Genomic DNA, 24,551 nt, shown 5'->3' with positions numbered 1-24,551 from the left:
CTGTCATTTCTGGGCCTATTTTTTATTAAATCAAAAAAAGGATTAGCGACAACTTTACCAAATATCCAATGTATGTGTCAGTGAAAATAGATAAGAGGCATATGTCAGCAGTATTGTAAAAAAACGAAGTGAGAAATTAGGGATTGATGAGTTACGCACAATACCAAAACCAGAAAACACTATATTAGGCTAAATATATATTTACGCAGAATAATAAACTGATAACTTCTAAATAGATGAAATATTTCACTTCCGCATCTACAACCGTCTATTCGTTTTGCTATCTGTAGTTGTCGAGAAGCTGGTTACATATTCTGCGTATTGCCACACTTTGAAATTAATAATAAATAAATAAATCAGCACCGTATTCTCATACTATGTATTCAGAATACAGGCGTACTTAGCAGCAAACGCACGCGTTATCTAAGAGTACATTTTTTGGTGTACAATATGGTTTGCCATGTGGCATATTGTGGATAACTAATAGGGTAGGGTGACGTCCATCTTTGTAAACAAGCTGCATCAGCAGCCTGCAGAACTTAGAGCAAATAATAAACCGTCCGCCGTCTATAGGCGGTTCTGGCCATATGTCAGTATCCTCAAAGCATATTCGTTTAACTAGGTTTGGTCTATGGACACAGTAGGTACAGCAACCGCACATGCAAGCATGTTCTGCTGTTGCGCGGGCCTAGAAGAGTGTCAAGGCAAAGGCAAGGTAGCACCACATTCGCTGAGCTTGGTTTCGCTTACCGCGCTATGGGTGCTTTATACTGTGTCTTTAGTGAAGGAAAACCTCAAAAATAGGTCGACGCACAGTGCCGCGTTTTTTTTTTCGGCTGCGTGCTTGGTGATGCGTCCACGCAGGCTCGATGTAATCTGATGTGGGGTTCTTGGGGTCTATGGGATTTCTACAAGACACGTGTGGTATTAGGGCACCCGTTGCGGTGCAATTCCAATTCGCTAGATGATTGGAGTGAAAAGTTTACGTGGCGCAAACAACCAGGCCATTTAGAGAGCCATGGAACTTGCAGAACCAAATGATAATCTGATGGAAAGAAACAGCGTCCTTGGTAGCTGTACGAGCTCCGAGTGATGCGCAAAGCGGAAGGCGGAGCGTCTGCGGCAACGCGAATGGCATTCGCAGTGAGAGAAGTGGACGTTGTACATTTAGAGTACAAAAGCCGAAGGCGGGGGGGAGGGGGTCTGCTGCTGTTGTAACACGCTTACCGCAGGTGCATTAGAGAAGCAATCGTCGCCCTTCCCATTGTATTGCGGAAACGCGACGCCGTCGGCAGAAGGCGACTCGCCATTGTGACTGTTGCTTTTGATCGCCTGTTGACGCGCGGCTAGCTTCGTGGGGACTCTTTATCTTTTGCATGGTTGTATAGCACCTCGATTTCTACACCTCACGCGCCACACGAAGGTGCACAGATGCACCTACAACTGTGGGATCACAATCCAAACTTGAAATGCTTTGGAAATGCCGGCATTTGTGTTTGCATATGCAGGTGAGGCTTTTCTTTTTATACTGTGCTTTTGCGGACTTCGCCAGTCGATTCTTTATTTCCATTTCAAGAGAAACAAAGGGAGCACTAGCACTTCGCCTGTAAGCCTCTGCCTCTAGATTGACGTAGAAAACGTGTGCGCGCTCGTGTTACTGTGCCACGTCATGAGCATGCATTCAGACAAGTCTGTGGCACTTTCAATTTCAGTGCTTGCTGATGTGAGCTTACGCGCTAGAATTCCGTTTGCGTACGAAATTTATCGCATGCGGGGATATTCTCATATCTGCGCCACTGATGACCAATGCGCTTTACAGCTGCCTAGTGACTCACTACGGGAACCTTCTCTTTGTGCGTGCAACTAGCCACTAGTCTGCCTTTGCCGCATTTAAAAGAAATATCAGCATTTTATTGCGTGAAATAGTAATTTTTGGTAAGCTGATCCATTGTGAGTGCACTGAGACAAACTTGAAATCGAAAATACTAAATAGAAATCATAGTGAAGCACGTGCCATCGGCCCTCGAAAACACGGCGCAAAATAGAAACTTCACAATATGCAGAAAGCGGATATTCGAATACAAGAGAAGGTGTTCATATACACAATAAATTCAAGAACTCAAACTCCTCAGGTTAAGGTTTGGCCAGGTTTCAAAGAAATGGGCAGATTCTGCATACTTTGAAAATCTATCCTACGCGAAGATTTTTGCTTGCACCTGGGTATCCGGTGTGCTTGGGGGCTGTTTATACATTTAGACATGGGCCAACATACTTGTGTGATGTCATAAATTCTGCATGTTATGCGCGCCTCGACGTGACGACGGAACCATAGCATCAAGCGACGTCATCAATCATGACAGATATGTTATCGCATGCCATATATCATTTATATAATGAAATAGAAATCACCCGCCGTGGTTGCTCAGTCGCTATGGCGTTGGGCGGCTGAGCACGAGGTCGCGGGATTGAATCCCGGCTGCGGCGGCCACATTACGATGGGGAGGAAATGCGAAAACACCCGTGTACTTAGATTTAGGTGCCCGTTAAAGAACACCAGATGGTCGAAATTTCCGGAGTCCTCCACTACGGCGTGCCTCATAAACAGAAAGTGGTTTTGGCACATAAAACCCCCTAATGTAATGAAATAGAAATCGTGACGGCACAATTATGTCAGGCATGTATATCATCCCTGTATTCATTTTTGTGATGTCTTATGTCATGACATGACATACAAGCCATGTCGATCATATGGGATGCATGTCAATATATATATATATATATATATATATAATGTCATGTCGGTGCATGTCATATACGCTTATCATTAATTCATGTCATTTAGGTCATGACATGCATGCATGCAATTCATAGATTGATACATAGCTAGGTAAAGAAAGGATAGCGACGGAAGACGTTGTAAGAGGCTAGATCATGAGATGAATGTCATGTCTCACAATTCCACTCAAGTTTTTCATGGATGCATATTATGTCGTGTATATATGTGCATATATCCACTTAAAGAAACGGCCACGACGGCAAAACGGTAGCATAAAAAGCTACATCGACAGAAAAACTCAACGGGACCGAAGCTGACAAAGAATTCTACGTAGAGATACATTTATCGCGTGGTGCCTGCGTAAGAGTGGAGGCAACCTAAGAAACTGCCCAGGTGTGGATCTTCATATTCAAGGTTATATAGTGCAGCGTTCTTTGAAGATTGCGACGTCGACAGCATGCGCTTTATGCGCGTTGAAAGGCGAAGGCGAATAATGTCGTCAAACAATCAACAAAAACAGGTCTCAAAAGAAATGCGTTACAAACGATTCAAAGCCTACTGTAGTCAGACCATGGTGGAAAAAAAACTGCTTACACTTTAGCAGGAATAGACACACGGTAGTCACAAAAGTGTGTCTATTATATCTCTGTGCTTGCAACGCTCTCCGCTGTCGTTTTGTACCATGTGTTTATGCCGAATCCCCCAAATGTCAGCGCTCATGTCAGGAAGTCCGCGCACTCAGAAAAGAAAAGCAAATTGAAACAATGATAACAATACGAGAGTTACACCTAAAAACTGCGCACATCCTTTCAACTTGAACGCTCTTAACACTTTGTTCTCAAGTTTGTTGGCGTACAAGATTGGTGATGCCGTGCTTGGGCAGGAAACGTGTGGTGGTACACTAGCCCGCAAGAAAATCTTAGTTGTATGTCCCTCTCATTGATGATTTTAAATATTGGAACATTAAAAAAGTTGTCCTGGTTCAATATAAAGACAGAGTATGGTGGATGGTATTCAGGAGGAATGGAAAGTATTACCCTTCGCTGAGTGTTGCGAACTCGCTCATAGGTGTTTTGCAGAAAGAGCGACGCTTTTACAGGGGGCAAGATGCTTTTTAGAGTCGTCAAGATGGTAAAATTGATTAGAAATGTCTAAGCGTTCGTTATCAGCGATTTGTATATGAAGCCAATGAAAGAAAATTTTCTGCACAAGTTTTGAAAGACTGCGAATAACGTTTATATCCGGATGAACCCATTTGTTCTCATTCCAAGGTGCAGCCGCCTAACAAAACATGACCACTATTGCCAATAAATTTCGTATTTCATCCAACCATTCTCGCCTCAATACTAGCAGAGCAATCGTGACGGTATTATAAAATGACGAAGTTACAGTAAACAGCGTTGATTATTATAAGTTGTGTAGAGCGCCAATCTAATGTTTAGGCACTCTGCGAGATATATTCAGCAAAAACAAACATTTCCTGTTTCGTTTTGATGTCGAATCGAATGTTTTAGACCGAAGTACGATAACGTGGTCAACATTCAGCTTCAAACTGACGACTGCGCTCTCTTGAAACCAACCGCAGGGAGAGCGCTAGACCACGTCCCCTTGCGCAATGTGCATACAGCACGGCTGCAATACCAGCTGTGCTCCCATCCTGCTTTGTTGAGCTTGCCTTCATGCGACACTTGTTGCACTTGTAAATGTCCGTGTAAACAACGCTGAAGGTTCTAAGACCTTCAATGGCGTCTCCGATCAACTAACTGCATCATACGTCAAGTGTCGTGCCACAGACGTATGCGTTGTTACGCGTAGGCCACGTTACGCTGGTTTGAGAATGCTGAAGACTGTGTGGTATATCGAAGGCAACGTACTAACCGAAGGCGGTCAAAATTAATCCGTGAAAACACTGATATAAGGGTGCGTTGTTGATTAAGTAGACATTTTTCCGGTCTTATCGAACCATGCTTATTTAGGCTGGCACATGTTCGTTGCTTTGAACACTTCGTTTTTCCTACTTTGGTGACATTTTCTCGACATTGGATATGAGATGTCGGCAGTAAATTATTTTTGCAGGAGTTTTAGGTCGCCAAGGTGCACAGTGGGCTGAGACGAATACCCAACTAGAAGGCAAGCCTTATACTGTTTTTTACCGCTTTCAGTTTAAATTTGACGATAATATAGATATAGCACAAAGGCATTTTGTACATTTGCAGCTGTCAAAGTGCAGTCGACCTTGTCTATCATTGATGAAACATTCAATGATTATACGAATCTGCGTACGCCTTAAAATGATAAACTGCTTTCTTCTTCAAGACCGTCTTCTTGGCCGACTATTTATATTTGTGTTTCGTTACTCTTGAAAGTCGAGTTAAACGCTGCATGCGTCATTCCTCTAAACTCATGCCATGTCACTCTCTGCCGAGCGCAAAGAATCTGAGATTCTCGCTTTGCGGACTAAATAGAAATTATGAATTTATTGAGCGTGCAGCATACTGATGGAGTTAAAAAGTGAAAGAAAAAACGAATGAAGAAAAAATGTTTGAAACTGTGGGTCCTGGTACAAGTACTGGCTCATGCACTGTTAACCTCAAAAATTTCAGAAAGATAGAAGTTGATCACGCTACTCGATCGTCACATGTAGCAAACGCAAGAAGCCAAAAATAGATCTATGAAAGTATTCGCTTGGAATGATGAGCTGGTCTTGACATCTGGCTTTTTCACAATTTAGCGCATTCGGCTATGGCACTGTGTGTCTAGATTTTATTTTAGAGGCCTCGCCCAATACTACTCTGATGTAACTTTGTAGATTTGTACGATGTAGCTCTAGTCTGTTACCTCTACGCATGGCATTTTACGCCATACGGAAGTGTTGCAGTCTCCGATTCGAGTTTCCATTGTCTACCGTACAATTCGGTTGCCCCCCACCTGAAATGTACAGTATATATAAAAGAAGACCATTCCGTCCAGCAGTAATTCGTAAATCTATACCGGTATGGCCACGCTAAGACTCAACGAACGTAAATCAGTGAATGGTGCTATACAGTCACGTTAGGCAGCATAAAAAAAATAAGGTAATTGCAAGATCCAGGAAAGCATTTACCGTGCAGTACCGTCTACATAATCACGGCTGCGCTTGATTCCTTTTAAATTTATTATAAATGCATGAGTATGCTATCATAATGCATGTTCTGCCTTTGTTAATTACACGATTTATATTGAAGCGTGAGTTCACATTCAGGATTTATTCTTTCAACAAAAAAAGCATCCTTGTGATTGAGCGCCCATCGAGTGGGAAGATTTGGCATTTGTTGACTGAACCCACTAGAGAGATTGTTGTCGTAGTCACTCACATGTTCTGATATTTCTCAGGAAAAAACAGTATCGCCAATGAAATGAACATCATTGGCGCAAGGTTGAAGCACTGTTTGCTCTTGCGTGTCTGCATAGCTAAATTTTACTTGTGTAAAGAGTAATTAGCAGTTTTATAACCATATACTGTTCAAGACAGACAAAAAATTCGAACAATTTGCTACCATAATTAGTTCGCGTCTTGGTCACTTGCCAAATACGTCAAACTCGTACAAAAATAACACCTGCTTTCCATTGCAACTTCGCTGGTCCAGAAGCGCTTCATGAAAACGCCGTCATACCAATGAGAAATAGACAAGCGCGAAGGGCAAAACAAGGGCTCTGTATGGCCCAACCATGAGACAATACCTAATGGCGAAGCACTCACTTTTGCACTCAGTGCAAGCTTCTGAACGTTAGCGAACAATGAAGGTCCCCGTGCAGAAGAGTAATAACTGACGCAAAAAAGTAGATATGATTATTTAGTAGAAAGGCTATAACTAACACTAAAGAAATAAAAAAGTAGATATGATGATTTAGTAGAAAGGTTATAACTAACACTAAAGAAAGAAATAATGTTATTTAGTGGAAAAGCAATAACGAACACTAAAGTAAAAAAAAAGAAGCAGTATATTTGAGTTAGCTGCAGTTACAGAAGCCGAAAATCATCCGGCTAGCTGTGTACATTAGCATGGGGGCACGCAATACACTTTACAACCATTCCTTTGCGCAAGACAGGTTTAGGAACGTGCAGTGGAGCGCCTACTGACGCAGTTATATTTAATGAAAACTTACGTCGGTGTGATGACGCAGCACTGAAAACGCAATTTGGGAAACCCAGGGGCAGTGGCGTAGCTAGGTCGTCTGGCACCCGGGGCCCTTAGCTCTTCTGTCACCCCCCCCCCCCCCCCCCCCGGTGTAGTCGAGGAAGGTGCGGATATCGACAATTTTCGGGTGTCTTCAGACGTATGTGACACCCCCCCCCCCCCCCTACTGGCCCCGTGCACCCGGGGCCCACGGCCCCCCGGCCCCCCCTGTCGCTACGCCACTGCCCAGGGGACACGAGTTTTGAGGTACTTGAGTAAGCGGCATATTTGCTTTCTTCAATTCCCAAGCGATAACAGTACGAGTTATTAAAGAAAGAGCAGCGGTACAACGTTTTCTTTTAGCTTCTTGTAAATGTGCAAATTTAATTTTTATTAGAAATGGCGGGACATGCACGGGGCTTTTGGCGCTGCTGAAGCTTTGCTTTCGCTATATTCGCTATTCAGATTCGCATAGACTGGATCCCTGGGTAACGCCTAAGAGATCATTCTTGCAGCGCCACATTTTGTGGTGATCCCATTTCAGTGATATTTGTTGCTCTTTTTTCTACCCGAAGGACTACACAGCAAATGCACGTAAGAGCATACAAGTGCGCTCGGTCTTGTTTACCTCAGCTGCAGAAGGCGTGTTCTAAGAAAAAGCGCAACAAATTTCAAATAATGATAATACATCTCGGTTTCCCTTTTATTTCAGCAAACAGGTGAGTTTAATGCCAAAGGTGCAATGGTCATTCCTTTGAGTAGCCTGCACGGCTCGAAGCTCACGCCTTTCATTAAGTCGAAGATTCTGACCCCTTCCAAGTTTTAATTCTGTCGGTTCATTTCTTCCCCGCAAAATGGAGGCTGATTCACGAGATGCTTTGATAAAAATTTCACTTAGCTGGACCGATTACAATACTAGCACAAAATATGTGTTTGCGCAGTCGTATGTGATTTATAACGCGAGCTGATCCTGGAGTCAGTGTCATCTCGATAATTTTGATGATGCCATTATCTTAAATATACAGTCTCTCGTGTGTAGCATTGTGCACCTATATCCTTTGTTTAATCGGGCTTTACGCGCCGCCTCAGCCTAGTGGAAATGGCGTTGCACAACTGAGCTGAAGGTGGCGGGTTCGATCACGGCCATGACGGCTGAAGTTCCTTGTGGACTAAATGCAATTATGCTCGTACCCTTTTTAATTTACCGGCACAAAAATGAACCTCCGTTCGTAAATAGCACTTCACAGTTCCCCACTACAGTGTGCCTCATGTTGAGATCCCTCTGGTTTACGCAAGTAAAAGCCACGGCTGTTCTATTTGCGTAACGAGGCCTAGCGCGGTTTGTTCCCAGCTGCTCGGATAAGTTCAGCACTAATCAAATTTCTGGGACAGAACACATCATATACAGAACACAGCATCTATACAGAGAACAGCATATCTCTCCAGACGAGCTCATGAAACAGCGCCGCTCATTACTAGTAAACATTATATATTCCTAGGATATCTTTCACTATATTGCTTAGTACAAATATGAAACATTTAATAAAAGGCCATATATTATTGTACATTGCTGTAGGAGGCCCATGCAAGGAAACTTAAACTTGAGCGGACCAGTTTCCATGTCACTCTTGTCTTCTGGCATGACTCATTCAATGCCCTTACAGGAGATTTGTTTCCTCCTTTTCAACGTTACCTAGAGCTATTGCCTCGGGAAAGACGCATTGTCGACGTTTTGGTGATGTCGCCCAATTGAGCAGAAAGCAGCGTAAACAAAGGGTGGATGTAAGCGAAGACCTAAATTTGAATGTTGCATTTTGCTGTTTTTATGAATTAGCTGCTGGGAAGCTTTTCCTGGGAAGTGAAAACTTTATCTAATTGCGCGGTGTGGCAGAGTTCCTTGTTACAAAAACAATTGCGAGCCCCTGAACAATTTCGATCGCTGTATTCTTGCTGAAACGGTGCTAGTGAACGGTATACATCAGCAGTAGTAAAATACTGCCTTAGACAATTGCTAGTTAAGAAGGCTGTAGTAGCAAAAGCCACATTTCATTTATTACAGCGATCTAATAAGTTAGTCTGTACTGAAAAGCTAATGTGTTTTTGCCTCTGTAGAGTGGCTTTAATGTCTTTGTTGGAGCCATGGCTTTAAACTATGCAGTGAGCATATAGAATACAAGCTTTCTCTCTTTGACTATTTACCGAACCTTTATTGCCTGTCTTGGGCCATTGTCTAACTATATCTTACCAAAAGTGCAAGGCACGGTTACGCTTATAAAAAGACACTTATACCTAGAAACAGCGTCAAGCACGATCAGAGGAGTCCTTCTGGATTTCTTCCGTACTTATTCTTGGTGAACATTGATGTTGGCAGTATTCTGGAATTTTGTGAAGTACGCAGCAGAAATAAAACACTCGGCTATCTTCGCCTATCTTTTCTACGACCAGACCGGCTAATAACGATGAGAGATAGCTGAAGATCCATTTTCTTCTCTTGCTTTGAAGCAGGAGGAACGAGAGGCAGAGACAACGTGTTGCAGGCTATGCCCACCAATACTTATGTTTTGATAGGTCTGTCTTAGATATTGATGTCTATTGTGGCGAGGTAGGGAATGAAGCACTGTGAAATGATAAGCGCTAGAAGTGCTCCCTTACCGGTACGTGCCATTTTCTAAGTAAATAATGCTTTCTTTTTCTCCAGCACATCATTTTATTGCTATCTTTCAAAACATGCCTCTAGGATGAAAGCACATCACAGGCTTCCAATTGAGGTGCGCACACGACTTTAGTTCATGCAAGGTTGGGTTCACAAAATTTGCTTGATTCCCTGTCAGAAACACCAACTAACACTATGTTGGCACCGTAAGCTTTTTCAAATTTACGCCTTCAATTCACACTCTCTCTGCGCAACAGCCGTTAATTTTGCATGATAAATTTTTTGACATCAGCCTCTTTTAAGCATGCGCACTTCGAATTCTTAGGCAATATTGCACAGTAGGTTGGCAAGTTAAGGGTAAATGGAGTTTGTTATGAAAATGATGATTCTAACAGACCTAATTATTCTTTTACCTTCGTGTTGCACCTCATTCTAAACAGAAGACAGCAGCGAGCGCACACTGGCTCTAATGAAAGCGAACACGGCACCGGCATCAATGGGCGGGTCTTGAAGCGACAAAAAGAGAAAGGATGGCCTATACCGGGGGAGATTTCATTATCAGCACTAAGCTATCCATCTCCTGGAGACCAGTGACTGAAAGCAGAGGTTGTCTACTTGAACACCGGGATACGTCGGAAATATGTGTGTCTTACGCTCTGCATTAAACTATTGTATTTTTATTTCATATTAAGATGCAAGAGACAGAGCTTGCATTATGTTGAGAACATCAGATACCACCAAGGTATCGTGTATCTTTGCCGTCTGAGTACGGAAGTAAATTCCCCTTGAACCGCAACAAAACAACTGAGAATGCCTGGAATCTCTGCAATGTCAACTGCGCCGTCTAAAGCAAAAAAAAAAAGAAGAACCGAACAGATTGCGATCCTCTAGCTGTGCGCGCATGCTTCAAGCTTTAAAAAAAATGTTCGAATTCAGACACAAGGGAGTGTTCACCTCTTATTTTCTATAACTGAAGTAAATTCTAAAACATTGCTTTCAGTGGTGAAGCACTAGGTAAATGCAGATGCGCAAAAGTAGGCCTGTCACAACCATATCGTGTATTGATGAGTGGCCGCTAGTGTTCTCTAGGACGGCGTGTACTGTTCTGGACAAGCAGTCGGCAACGCTACAAACACGTTTCAATATCACTGTCATACCTTGGGGAGACTTGCGTGTCTGGTTCTATTGCAAATGGCTTGCTCAAGTGACAATGAAAATGAAGAATTCAGAGGAGAAATTTGTATTTGTCCGTCGTTTGAGACCATATAAAGGTCGCGCTGAAGGCTGAAGGATCCTGCTGGCAAGAACAGCATTTTCGAGTGCTTTCTTCAAGCGGATCCGCCAGCACATTGTGCTCAAAGTTACTGCCAAGACTCGCTCGGAAGCTGGTGGAGTATTTATGCAGACCCGTCAACTTTATTAAGGGGTTCTGTTATATTATACCTATTCTAAATACTTATTCATCTTACAACAGTGCCGATCATGGATGGTGAAATCAGTTGATTTCTTGGGAAATTTGAGATGAGTGACGACACCTGAATGAATATTTCATTGCGGTGTAGTTATATGCTCTTGCTCAAATATGGACATGATATCATTTTGCTGGAATGACTGGAATGGATTTCTTTCCATGGAGTCTCCAGTGCGAAATGTTGTGTAACTTTGACCCATTTACCTCGAGCGCATCGGAAACTGTGACTGGCCGGGACATGGAACTTGTATTGTGATTTGTAGTGGACTAAACATTAACGAATTTTCGCCCATCATCGTGAGCGCGCGCTGAGTCACTTACCGAAGTCGGAGTGGCAATCGCCATCGAGTACAAAGGCACGGCACACAAACTTTATTTGGCAACATTTGTGATCGATGGCCCCCTGCTCCTGGAAGAATAATTACCATCACAAAAGAATGATAAGTAAATATCTCTACGGTATGCTGAATTACTTGCAATCTAGAAATACTACAGCTGCGAACTGAAATTAAATAAGATGGTGGATAGAAGGGGGCATAGGAAGTTCTAAACAGCTGCGGTTATCGCAGCGACAACTTTGCCTCTGTCTGGTCGTACATTCCCTATGCTTTTTTGTGTGAGCAAAAAACAAACTATGCTACTGGCCTATAAAACCACTGTGTAATTGCACAATTGCTCCTAAAACACCCGTAGTTTGCTCAGATAACAAAGAAAACACATTTAGTCTTGTCACAAAGAGCCTTACGCTGAAATTAAACACGCATGATGCCGTCATTCGGTTACTTCCAGCAGCCTTTTTACCAGCAGCCGGCATTAATGTACAGTAGCCATATCCCCCCTACTCTGCAGTGATCTCTGATTATAATTTTTGATGTTAGTAGACTAGAGCTTTTGCGACAGTGTTTCATATAACAAAGGTGGCGGGCTTCACGGTGTAGTTCTGCGGACATCACTTCAAGGCAAGACCAACTCACAATTAAACCTGACAAAGCATACAATAAAATTGTTTCATTGAAATGTAGATAGACAATAGTAACGCGAAATAAATGCGGACAGAATGATACATCGCCGCAGGTGGAAGCTGAATCGACATCATTCCTACTACGCGTCTGGCGCTTTATCAATTCAGCAACCATGGCGGTCATCCTTCCGCCAATTTGCTTCAGTATGTGAGTATGTGTGCTCGAATGCGGGAGGTATATGGCAATTTTCACAGTTGTCACTGAATAAAATCAGCCCCTAAGATTCTCTTATGCTTTTAGGCATCGCTTCGTGTACACGATTTATATCGAAGAAACCATGTCTGGCTTGGCTGGTTTATCTGTTTTCTGGGCTGAAAGAACAAATGAAATGAATTTTCCATGTTTGTCTTGCAGTCCAAATGTTGTTTTCCTTCTCGCGACCGCTCTCTCCAGTAATCACGACACACCAAGTATCCTAAACCGCTACCCTTGAAAGAATGACAGCATAAAAAATTACGCTCAACCCATGTCACGATGAATCACGAAGTTATTTCGCCTAGCATTGAACCAATGTATCGAAACACAGTATCAGAACCGTCGAAACCTGTTATGATGAAGCGTGTTTGCAGCAGGGCCACTCTCTCGCGATTCTCTCTGGGCACGTGGAGCCATGTAAGGCCGCCACAGTCAAGTCTCCGCGTAGCACGCCTATGAATATATATTCAGACAAGGTTATATGAGTATATATGACACGGGCTCGACTACACGCATCACGGAGCAATTTAGGCTATTTTTATCGAACAGCGGCTAATACCGAGTGTCACAAACCCAGCTATCCAACTATAAATATATAGGCGTCAGAAACGTTTGTTGAATTCGGGCACTGAGTCAGTTGCACATGCCTAATGACCCCCACAGGCGTCAAAGAGGTTAAGTGAAGTGTGGCACACCACTAATTTCCCATACACCGTGAGGCATGACGAGGTTAACTGAAGATCGGCACATAATTAGCGACACAAGATGGTGTAAACTGGGTTACTTCATGAGCGGCGCATACCCGAATGCATATACCCGTGACCCAAGCTTGCCTACACATGAGTGTCAACGCTACAGCGTTAAGAGCCCCATGTGGCAGAAAATCCCACGTCGGCATCTTGAGTCGGTGTTCGACGTCGCTTCTCGAAAAAGAATATCGAATCACACATACCCAAGCCGTCCATGGAAGTTACTGAACGAATTGAATTTCTCAAGCTAAAATACGTAAAAAAAATCGTAAAGTATGACTTATACACAACAAACAGACGTGATAGCCTTGGATTGTAATTTCAATATAGCAGCAAACATAATTCTCTTACGCAAAAACTCAAACAAACCCCTTTTCCAGCGTTTCTACCGCCATGTGCCCGCGCCGGCGCGGGAAAGGCTTAGAAGCCACGGAATGGCGCGCCCGGTTTCTTGCAACACCTCCGGATGACGCTCGCCTCCGCCGCATCGCAGCCTACGCAAGTGGCCACGTTTCTACCAGAAAGCGAGCCTTCGTTCATGGCCTTCGCCGCCACCGTTTCTCGGCAAAGATTACGGTTACATACGCTCCAGTAGCCGGGAAGAGTGAGAAGCAGTCAGGGATCTTTGAATATTATACGCGTTCCCCTCTTGAAGGCGAAGCATAAGCGTCCTCAAAATTTTTGAACCCGGTTACCTGATCCAGCAGCCAGATGTTCTATTACTCTAATAAATCTAATTGCAGTGAAACTGCACCTGTCCAACAACAGTGCATATGAACGTATGCAAAGTAAACGTACCAGGTGACGCAGTGCCTATATTTTTTATGCAATTTTGTATTGTTTTATTTTTTATCTTTTCCGTTTATGGGGGGGGGGGGACCAGAGAATCTGGATGCAGGTCAGTCGTCGTGGTGGAGCCAACTTGACGTTTTCACGTGCACGCCATGCATTTCTACATAGTGATGTCGCTTTACGAATATTAACAAAACTTTCAATTAACAGAAAAAAATGTGCATAGATGTTGTGACAGAAAAGATTTCCTACTTCGAGCGCTAACTGAGCGTGATAGCGCTGCACGTGTCATCAATACTGCCTCTTTTGAGATGCAGTTTAAAACGCAGGGGGCATAAAGGCGCAGTGGGATTTATACTCTTACGGGCTGAGCTTTTCCAAGGTAGTAAACCCCTGAAGCATTGAAATGCCATGTGGGCTGTGAACAGATTATTGCTAGAGGAGAGCATCCTTGTCTTGTGCTTTCCCGAAGAGCCGTATAGTCTTGTATTTTTGCCTGTTTCGCTTATTTCTTTATTCGTAGGCAAGCATAGGAAAATGGGCACGAAGACGCATGTGCACAATGTAATCAAGATTTCTTTCCAGGCATCCGTGCCTAATTCAGCGCGCTCATTCGGGCAAGGGTTAACTTTGTTTATAAGCAGCCTATGGTAGATGCAGTGCTGACCTCAAGAACGGAAAGAAAATAAGGCAATTTTCTTTATACCGTCAGAGGTTCCTAGCGGCGAGTACTGGTTGCGCTTTCTTGAGGCACATCAGGTGCCAGGAGCAGGAGTTGTTAGTTCCTGGCACCCTCAGCGTTTCCATCGTTAATGGTCTTTCTGCTGTAGGAATTGGCATCATTAGGCTATCACACGGCAGTGGCACGAATGAAGAATGGAGTGCACCGAATTCAAAGAGACGCACTTGGGCGCGGATGCTCTCACGGCGGGCGCTAGGCAAGAAGCGGAAACAGAACAAAGCAAGCGATCGCAGGGAGAGTCTTTTGTCTGCTTCTCTCTTCACAATGGCGCAGTCTACAAAAATCGCAACCGAAGCCGGCCCAGTCTTAAGCACAGTCCTCGCGGGATTTCGCTGCCCAGGGGGCCTCCTGCACCAAGAGAGCGCCATCTACGCTTCCCTTGCCCTGCATCACTGCCCCGAGACACCACCCACCTCTGGGTCATCAAAAGATGGCGCACACCTTGGAGGAAGGCAAAAGATAGGAAGTAGCATACTGCGACGCAAGTGAAGCCAACCTGGTGGCCCAACACGTGATCGCACTTCAAAGTTGGTTTTAATCCTTACTGCATCATTTTTTTTTTCGCGTGAGAAACTTTCACTAGCCTTTATTTGCAGCACAACCCCCCCCCCCCCCCCAAACTAAGCTTAGTTTCTTAAAAAGAATGCGCGGTTTAGATTTATTACAGATTTTCCTTCACATATCAGATATGATACACCATGCAGTTACGCATGATCTTTTTGTACATGAAGAAAAACATAGAACACGAAGAGAAAAAAAGAAGCGGGATTGAAAAACGAATACAAAGTTGGTGAACTAACATTTATTGCAGAAAGTTGCTGCAGGTTCCCTGAAATTTCATCGTTAAAGCTACTTAAGGGTGATGATGTCACTTGGTTGCATGGCTAGTACATCTTGCCCTCCTAGTAAAACGATGCGAAGTAGTGTGGCTCCCTGTTGAAACAAAGGGCCGCACTGCACTTGTTGAATGATACATTTGTGAGGTTGTTGCAAGAGGGCAGCTTGCAGCGCACTCGCTTGCCAAGTTAATTCGACATGTGGTCCATTTCGTCGAGACGAACATCAGCAGTCGGCAGCGGTGCCAGCGGGGCCTTTTTCTTTCCTTGGATGAGTGACTCGATTTCAGAGCTTGGTCTCCCAGCGCGCTTCCTTTAGTGCAAGTTCCCTGCCTTGCAGAGTCCTTCTGCGACAGAAGACTTGAACTCGAGCAGTGAAGTCTTGGCGCTTTTTTGCCTTCGCCAAAGAAGCCCTGAATTCACCGCAGTGAGGTCCATCAGGTGAAAAATTATACGGCGATACCGTTTGGTTGACCGAATCTAGATTCAGCAATAGCCCTGCATCGAGTAAAGGAAGTCCACACCGCCAATAGGCTTGTTATGCAGACACCATTTTCTGCACTTTTCCTTTTGCGAAGTACCGTTTTACTTCGCCCGCTGGTTCACTACCTGAGAAAGTGCAAAGCAAGGTGACTGTTTTGTTGTCATGCCACGCTCCTGCAGAGAGCTTGGTCGCCGACACCTCGCACACCCTTTCCTCATACGTTCCTCTTTCTTTCTTTTTCCCTTTCTTTCGGGAGCGTGCAGCCAGGTAGACGGTTTCGCCGCACAGTGCCAAGGCAGTCAATCCCTTCGTTCTTTAAAAATACTTGCTGAGGAATGGAAAAAAACCAGTTGTCAAAAAACATTTGACTGTTTGCCTGGTAATGGTGGGAGACAACGTCGCGATAACACTGCTGCTTGCGCCTACGTCAGGCTCACCTGGTAGCTGCTTGTTTTCTGCGGCACCACTGAAGATCCAAAAATCGTAGAAGATACCAGATACGCCACTCAGAGCAAAATTTTTGTGTCCCTAGCGATGCGGTTTCTTCGGATTGTACTGATTTAGTGAGCTTCGTCCCTTGAAAGGAACAATTTGCTCGTCGATGCACAGTTTCTATTCTCGCGGAACTGGGTTCAGTAGCTCAAGAAATTTGTTCAAGAGAGGTCTCAGCTTGTGCAGCTTGTCCTGGCCACTTTGTCCACGGGCAACAAAGTTCTGATTATCATTGAAGTGAAGAAATCGTTTTAGTTCGTCGCAGCGGTTTAGGAACATCACATCTGCAACCTTGTGGTATCCCATGCTGGAGCTCCGGTACTTTCAGGTGCTTGGCAGCTGCATGATCGAAATGTAAAGAGCCACTCCGACAAACTTTCGAGTTGATCTACACTCACCGTGAGAGCTTTTTCAGGACGACACTGAATTGAGTAGCGTAACGACTCCTCGCAAATCATCTTGAACACCTCAACAGGACACAGGAATTCGAAGAACTGGAAGAGAGTATCTAGATCCTTGATAGTCGATGGCATCAAAGTGCTCCCAGTGAACCCAATTTCTTTTGGGTCCCTTTCAAGGCGCCTGTTTTTCCACTTCGGTGTACATTTTGTAGGCCCTTTCTTGCCTCTAGAAGTCGACGCTGCAGGTGGAGCTTCATCTTCACTATCCTCGCTTTCAGAGGACTCCTCTGCTAGCGCAGATGGAGCCCGGCATGGTAGCAGTTCCTGCCCATCGCCGTCCGACAGCTAGCTATCGCTGCTTCTGTCACCATCGCCTGGAATGGGCCGAATTCCCCGTCTTGCTCCACCGTAAAAAGTTCCGACATCCATTGCCCAGGAGAGAAAAAGGATACTTCATGTTACAGCAAAAACAAAGCACGCAGAAAGGCTGCATTACACCGCGAATGTCATGTTTTTGTGATCACGACGCCGACGCGCTTCCGAACGCAAAAATTACCTTTAAATACATAGTGTATCATATGTCATACGGGTCATAATGTAGTACTCGTAGCTAATTGTAAGTGTGTTGGGCACTAAAATTGTCACAAGATGAAGACAAGGAGCCATTTAACACCCTAATAATTTTTTGAAGAGATAGTACATGTGAAAAGTACAAAAAACATTTCATTCACTTACCTGTTTGGAGCATAGAGAACGCGACGCTTCCTCCACGTGTTGTTGAATACAAATGAGGTTCAAGATAGATTCTGGAGATGCATCCACTGCTGGTGTAGTTGCCAGACGGGATATAAATTCACGCTAAATATGGCAGAATGTTTTTATTTTCTCTCGCGCTTCTCGACAAGAAGTTTCATGCGTATTTAATATGATACACATCAAACTCCCGCTCTGCAGGCAGAGCCACGGCAAGGCAGCCGAAAAGACATGCACGGGACAAAAACTACTGGCATAGCTACTGGGAACAAAACGTTTCAGCAAACCTCAATTCTTTCTCTATCATCTCGACTCAAGAGGTCACGTGTTGGGCCACCACTGTTGCTTCACGGAGCGTTCGCTTGCCAATGTGGCTGCGTGACGTAATGCTTCATCCTATAGTTCCCTGCATACATGCTGTACACGCTTCTTTGAGCATGGATCTCGGTAGCGTGAGTACCAGGGCTGCCATATTCTCCGCGGACGCCACTCAGGGCTCCTCGAGAGGCTCACCAAACAGCCTCGCGGACGTCATGCGAGTTATCTCGCTGCTCTCACAGCAGTTAGACTACGCCGCGTTCTCGCCTGCAGCTTTACAATTGCCAGCTGTTTGCGAATTGATAGAGTTCCATGGATTTTGATATGGCGCCATCGTTTGGGTGAAAACAGCCAACGCGCTCGGCACTCGCCACGATTGGTAAGACCACGAGACATGAGCAGTTGAAGTAAAATGACTAGGCTGTGGCGCCAAGGCATGGCACGAGTACGCAGGCATGAGGCACTGGTCCTGGCCAGAATGGAGTGATGCTAATTGGTAACTGCTTTCGGCCCAAAAACTTCTGCCTGCAATGACTCCGACCAGCAGTTTACCACGGTCGCGGCTCGCGGGATGCACCACCTGGACGAGCCCACTTTCCATACACAGCAGCCAACGAGTTGACCTACAAGGTCTTCTTCACCTGGGCACATGTAATCACCGGTTCATCGTGGGACGCCACAGGCTTGATTCTAGCCGGTGTGAATCGACCGGTAAACTGCTGCCTCCAGGCGGTCTTAGAGCTCACGCTTTCTCGAAGCTCCGTTCAATCTATAACAATTGCTGGCGGAAGCCAAGTTCGAGCTCACGAGCGACGGCTCTCTATGCCTCTGAACATTGTGGGCCCGTCGAGCAGCAATGATGGACCCCTACCGCTCGGCAACTGCCTACGGATTTAGGAAACGTTATACTTCTGGACCCGTTTCGTTGTCGTTGGCCGAAGCGCAGCCATTTGCCCCCCACTGAGGGACGTTTCGCTAAAGGAAGCCAAAACGCTGAGCTAAAGCCAAAGTATCGTTGAGGCCTTCATTATTGAATACTTTGTCTTACTGACCAAAGGTGCCTAGCGGACTAGAGACCACCAACTCAAGCGCAAATGCAGTGGTTCCCCGATTCGATCCGGGCAAAATATCGTGGCTTCACACCAGGTATCGCTTTTGAGTCAGCCTTCGGACATAGACGATCTTGCAGTAATCGGCATTTTGTCGAGTTCGGCAGATTCAAGAGCACCGGCAAGCTTTGATGCGTCACCGGCGACGTTTCGAAGTGGCAAGCGAGGGTTGAGCAGATGATTTCGCTGTATGCACAGGGCGTCAGTGCAGTGAGCTGCTGTTTAGTGTACAAGGTCTGCTGCCGTGCTTTGCCAAGTGCGACGACATAATCGTTTGCGAGACTTCTGACGGTCGTGACATATGCAATGCTGCCCGCGACATCCATGTTCGGCGACTAGAGTGGCCGTGATGTCGCAGCGGAATCTAAGACTAGCAGCATGGCTGAGTGTAAGAATTGGTCTCATTAGGCAATCACAAGGCAGTGCGAGGATTGGAGAAAGGAGTGCCCCGAAGACAAAGAGACGCACCAGTGTGCGAGCGCTGGCAAGTCAGGCTCAAGGAAAGAAGAAGGAGAGGAAAGGAGGCGATCGCAGGGGTGGCGTCTTGTCTGCTTCTCTCTTTGCAGTGCTAGCTTTTTAACGCAGTTGATGGCACTGCTTCTTCCTGTGCAGCTCCGCCTGCCCCTTAAGAACCCATAGAGGAGCACCAATTCTCTTTCTGCTCCCCTACACAGCCCAGAGTGCTACACGAAGTTATATGAGTGACTATGACTAACTGTGAATGACTGACTATTATTTTTCTTTTCTCTCCTCATCTGTTCTTCCCGTTTCTCCTCGCCAAGTGTAGTGTAGCTATCAAGGCACGTCCTTGGATAACCTCCCTACCGTTCCCTCTTCGTCTCTCTCTCTCTGTTTCAGAGTTCTATGAGTGCTGTAATCCCGCTGCTTTAAGCATTTCCTGCCTCAAGAATTGCACTGACAAAGTTACTAGTGAAAAACGTAGGCTTTACGAGCGGTGTCACGAGAAGTGCAGTTTTTTGGCACCGTTTTGAGGGCAGTGCTTAGTCTACATCACGAGGACCATGACAGCGTTTGCGAGAAATGCAAAATTTTCATAAATATAATAAATGTTGCGGGCTTACATACATATGCCAATACCTCGACAATGACACTGTAAGTCCATAATCGACAAGAGTGCGTAAGTATTCTGCAACTGGAGTAAACCGTTTCAGGTATTGATGGTCGGTAATATATCCAGTGAAAACTTGGGGCTCAAGATATGCAAACGTCACGCCGCGCTTACGGTATCACGAGAAATAAAACGAGCATGGCTGATATTCCTTCCCGTAACCTTTACCGCCTGGTTAAGTTTAGCGTTTTCTTTGCACCCTCCTGACCATTCCAGGACAAGGCTTCCGCAAACTTCAAAACGGCATAGTTTAATTTCACGGTTTCTATTTCTACACAGAACATTTAGCGCTGCTAATAGGAGCGATAACTTATATCGTCACGTTGTAGCGACGTTGAAGAATAAGACAGTGGCCCAACTGCGAGTCTCGAAATTAACTTTTTCGCTGGGCGAGCTTGTGCCTCACATTAAAGCTAACACGGAAGCATGACGACAGCTGCGAGTACAGGTGGCCGTCGTCGAAATCTGATCAACCCGACGAGCGAGTCGGCCTTTATAATTAACTCGTGCGCGCATACCTTCAAGAAACACTACTCAATTCGTGTCGCGCATACATTATCCTTAGGCCATGTTCCGTGACAACAGCCAACGCATAGAACCAGTCATAACATTCGAAAAAGTTCAGATAGAGAAACGTGCGTGCTGTGCCGCACTACCACTGCAACATTTGTTATTAGGTGAAACGCGATCAGTGGTAAAAGATAAACACGTACGCTTTTCAATATCGTGTCGTGATATGCCATTTTCTGGCCAAAAAGATAGTAATGTAAACTTTAGATATTCACCATATCAATATTTTCTAGTCAACGTATTCAAACCTTTTATTTTTCCTTGTCATTCTTTCCCATATTGAGTAATTCGTGCGCCATCATTCTATATTCAGCCACCACCTCATGCCACTTTCTTTGTCCTCGTGACATACACGTTCATTTTCCTCACAGTTATACAAGGTGCGGAATTTCCCACCTAAACCTTTGCATGCGCATGTAGGAATTCAAACATTTCATTGCATTTACCTTCAACGGGATGTTAGAGTCTGGTACATTCTCCAATTGTGTCGTCAGTTTGCCTCTTCTAAGGATGTCTTATTGTCATTGCTTTTCTCATTCTACCACAAAACATCGAATGAGCTTAGGTCGTCCCTAGGTGAAAGTGTGTGTGATCGCACGATTCTACTGTTGCTACGGGTAGGTTCACATGAGGAACTACCTTTTGCCACATTAACGTACATTACATGCTTACCTTCATGCGATTGCGTCTTGAAGTTTAATAAAACTCGTTACTGGGCTGGTTGAAGCACGATACTTTTATCAAAAGTGTGCGACGTGATGCAAAGGGGACGATATAAGCGACAATAACTGATGTGAACTTGAAATAATTTTACTCTCTGAAGGAAACAGACTATTCTACAAATGTGCAGCCATGTGTACAAGTATGTATGTAAAACTAACAACTCCAATTGTCAAACAAAATTTTCACTGAGTTCTGCATGAGTTGGCGTTGGGCTATATTATCAAGAAGACAGGTGATTTATGCGCAAATTTTCAACCTATTCATGCTATTCAAAATCCTATTCATCCTATTCAACCTGTTCAAAAATTAATCCACGATGATTAATGTACAAGAACTTCTTGGGGGAGCACTTTTGATTATGCTTACGCACACGGGCTGTACACTTGTATATATAGACTATATTATTTTGAAAATAAAATAGGTATTTTTATAGGGCTTTCCTTTCTTTCAGCTGCTGTTTTTTTTAATTAAGAAACAATATCAAGTCGCTGAACTTCTTAATGTGGCAGCATGGCAAGAGTATGCAGCCGAATAGGGATTAAGATATAGAACGAACACAATGACGACATGGTTTGAGCGTCGTCCCCCACACTTGAGTTGCATAATATATCATAGCTAACATGACATCTTCCAGCAACACTTCGAATATTTGCATTGGCAAGATCTCATTAAAGTTGAAAGAACGGGAATTAGCGAATTATGGTAAAGCCATGCTGATATAGGACAGCATGAGTGGAGCCAAGAAAAATTCTGTGTATAAGCCCCTCTGCAATGTAAATACTGCATTCTAGGGCCCGTAATACGTACAACCAGCCCATTCTAAGCTTATTCTAATCTTGCGATGGCAGATTTACTCACAGCGCTGTTTGAACAGTCCAACAAAATGCTATTCTCAGCTATATCAGTCACTTTTGTTCGGCCTGAAGGCAAATAGCATAGGCTACATTGAGAAGTTTCTTTTTTTTCCTAATTGGCTGACAAAAGAAGAGAAACGCGCATAGGGAAGAGGGTTCGGTGAGTTCAAGCTATTGCTGTGAAAGCAGATAACCAGAGGAAGAGGGCTGTGCTTCCTTGGGCGATTGGTCCGTTTCCCCTTGCTTACCTTGCGGTTGCTAGTTGAAAAATTGCGGCGGCGTGCAAAGAGAAGAAAAATACCCCGAAACGCATTCTCAGTGAAGAAAAGTTGGAAGAGCAAAGTAGTATACGTGGGCGAAAGGTCTGCTCGACGAGGTCATAGCGCCACCCAAGCGCTTATTATGCACAGAGGAATACATTGTCTTTCACAGCTCCAAGTAGCCAGTGCCATAGCGATTGTTGGGTAGACAGTTTTTATGCCATTCAGAGAAGGATCATCTCCGGCTATTCCACAAAATCGGCAGTTGTGTTGGGCATATTATTGCACGCTGGACTGAGTATGTAACTTTGACGCGGTGAGGTTTCGCTGTGTTGTCAGGTCGCTTGACAGGCAGGCGAATGAAGCGTAGCCCGAAAAATGTTTGACCAATCGTTTAGGGCTAGTGCCAGGAATGGAATAGAGACAGCTGGTAATAGCCTTAGTTTTAGCGCCCCTGTTGGTAGAGAAGAGATGTAAATTGCACGAGAGGTTTTTTTTTAAACATTAGCATAAATACATCAGTATGGTTATAACTAATTAGGCTGTGCCTTTGAAAAATGGGCACTGTGTAGAAACATGTTTTTATAGCCAGAATAAACTTTTTGATTAATGCTTTATTGGTGAAGCAGGAACGTTTGTAAAACGTGGGTTCTAAGAGGCATCATATTCGTAGTCATTAAAAGTACTGACATGCTACTGCGAGAAATGTGAAGAGAACCAAATAATAAAATAAATGCAGTCCTAATCAAAGGATTACACTTTGACCGTGTATGTACAGCTATTTAGTAATAATAAATGGTTTAACAGTGGCGGAAAATTGGAACATTTGGCGAACATAATTACTCTGCATCTTCGTAATTATCGAAGCAGGGCAAGCATTCTAATTAATAGCGCTTTGCGTTAGAAGTTTGCTTGGTTTGTAACCCTTCATGAAAACGGTTTCATACCATGGGGAAATCGGCCCGCAGCGAAGAGCACAAAAATAATGCTGAGTGATGTCAATCAATGACACATTAACCACGTTGCGAACTGGTCTATTTTGCAGGCATATAAACATCCGCCTGCTAGCGAACGATGGGGCTCTTCATACAGAAAGCGGTAACTAAGTCTCAAATAAAAAAAGTGATTTACATTGCATTACTTTGTTTTGCTTCAGTACTTAACAAAGAACCTTACGTGATTGAAGCAGTATTTCCTTCGGCTGCCAGTTGACGTCAGCAAAGGGACACGCGTTGCGCTTTTCAACCGTTCGTTTGCGTTACCAGAAACTGAGCAGGCGCAGCGGCACACATACGAATGCACAAATAGTTTATGAAGACCAATGTCCCTATGATGACGGAGCACTCAAAACGGAATTCAGAAACGCGAGGCTACGCGATCTCCAACGAAGTAGTGCCAGCGACATTTGTGCATTCTTTTCTGAGACTATAAATGTGCGAACTAAAAAGACAGCATAAGAACGTGTTTGTGGTAAATTTGTTACTTTTTATCTAATAAATATGCCAACACACACAGTGGGCCTTGGGGGATGATTTATCTTTCCTTTCTTTAATTTCGCTAGCCATATTTACATAAGAACTCTGAATATATGAGTAACGCCAAATGGATAATGTTTGTTGCAGCACTTTTGCTAGAAATCTTACCACTTTGTCAATAATTTTTTTATGTGGCAAGCACTGCACACCAGGGACTCGTACGGGATCCAAATGCACTCGGTCGTGCTTGCCTAAGCTTCTGAAAGCGTGTTAAAAAAACATGAATTTCCAGTCGTGACATTACATATCGTCTTGTCTTTCATTTGAGCAATCGGATCGATTTTAAAATAAAGGCGCAGCGTCATCACTTTTGGGTTCCTTTTAGTAGCCTTCGCCTTTCCAAACTAGTACCTATTAATATATAAAACCTCGGAATGCCAGCCATTCCACTCCCTCCTTCCCCCCGCATTTCTTGAATTTGTATTTTATGTATTTATGACTTGCAGTGAAAGGGAGACCCATCTTCGAGCTGGTCTGATCAAAAATAGCAAGTTCCTGGGCTGATACATACACTAGTGCAAGATATGTAT

At 44.3% G+C, this 24,551-nt stretch overlaps 1 pseudogene; it reads left to right on the top strand.

Annotated features, from left to right (window-relative positions):
* Window positions 1–1,340: 1,340 nt before the first annotated feature.
* LOC142590592 (allatostatin-A receptor pseudogene) overlaps window positions 1,341–24,551 on the top strand; it is a 123,980-nt pseudogene continuing 100,769 nt past the window's right edge.

Source organism: Dermacentor variabilis, chromosome 8, assembly GCF_050947875.1.
Source record: "Dermacentor variabilis isolate Ectoservices chromosome 8, ASM5094787v1, whole genome shotgun sequence".
Lineage (NCBI taxonomy): Eukaryota > Metazoa > Arthropoda > Arachnida > Ixodida > Ixodidae > Dermacentor > Dermacentor variabilis.
This window is presented reverse-complemented; position numbering and strand designations above follow the sequence as displayed.